The sequence below is a fragment of the Apteryx rowi genome, unplaced genomic scaffold (assembly GCF_003343035.1).
Source record: "Apteryx rowi isolate R43461 unplaced genomic scaffold, aptRow1 scaffold_66, whole genome shotgun sequence".
Classification (NCBI taxonomy): domain Eukaryota; kingdom Metazoa; phylum Chordata; class Aves; order Apterygiformes; family Apterygidae; genus Apteryx; species Apteryx rowi.
In genome coordinates this window covers 2,565,076-2,566,231 of record NW_020450938.1, presented here as the reverse complement: position 1 = coordinate 2,566,231, position 1,156 = coordinate 2,565,076, and positions in this window count along the sequence as shown.

Genomic DNA, 1,156 nt, shown 5'->3' with positions numbered 1-1,156 from the left:
AAGCTTAAAGACTTACTTATGAGACTTAAAGTTTATAAAGCCTGAAACTTATGAAGTAGTCTAAGATCTGCTGAAAAGTCCTCAGACGTCTCTATYAGCATCACTGTGTCCCTTCTAGCATTTTATGTATACATTTCCTAACTGTTCTTTAGACTAGGAGCAGCCTTTTTATGCTGCACAGCACCTCGCATGATAGAGCCTGCATCAATGGGTTGAGCTCATAGGTGCTGTTAGAGGACTACAAGGCAAAGCAGATCTGAGACTGCCCACAGCGCCCCTGTATATTCTGGCACATAAAAATACTCTGTATTACCCTCCACTTTTCCCCTCTCCTATTTGCATTTAAACATGCATTCAGGGCAAGTACATCTCAAGCTGGCAAAGCTGCCTGGAGGGTATGAGGAGGGTATGAGCTGGTGGGTAGGTTAATCAGGCTCAACTCTCCTCTACCCTCTTTGCTGTGTAAACTAGCTGCAAGCACCTGGGTTTTGATGCCAGAAAACTTTGGTGGAATAGTCTGTGGTTTATAGCTTCATTTTCCACATGGCGCATTAATGTCTCCCCATACACAGCTGGTGGCCAGAGAGACATACCATCATTCTTGTCTATTGAAGGGTCTAATTTAGCAAGTACTCTAAGACTAGCTATTAGAGCCAAAGATATAACAGCAAAGGGAGTAATACTTCGTTTATTACCTTAATACAAATCCAGAATAACCACATTCTAATCAATTGCATTATTTTGTTATAAAACTAATTTAATGAGAGGAAAAACAGATAAAGAAAATGTTAGCATGTTCGTTTTACAGTTCAGTTTTACTGTCAGGAATCCCTGTTTGATGTAAAATAAGAATAAAGTGTCTCCCTCCAGAATCAGATTCAAGGGAACAGTGAGATCATTGAACTAGACTGAAGTTAACATCTCCAGTCTGGAACAATTAAATTCTAACAGACAGCTGTTAGACATGGGAAAAGGGCAGTCTTAGAAAGAGGTTGACAACTGGCTTAGGAGAGAAAGTAATCTGAGTGAAGACCAAAAAGCTTGCAGGAAGAGAGATGCCTCTTCAGAATCACAGAATCACAGAATCGCTGAGGTTGGAAGGGACCTCTGGAGATCATCTAGTCCAACCCCCCTGCTCAAGCAGGGTCACCTAGAG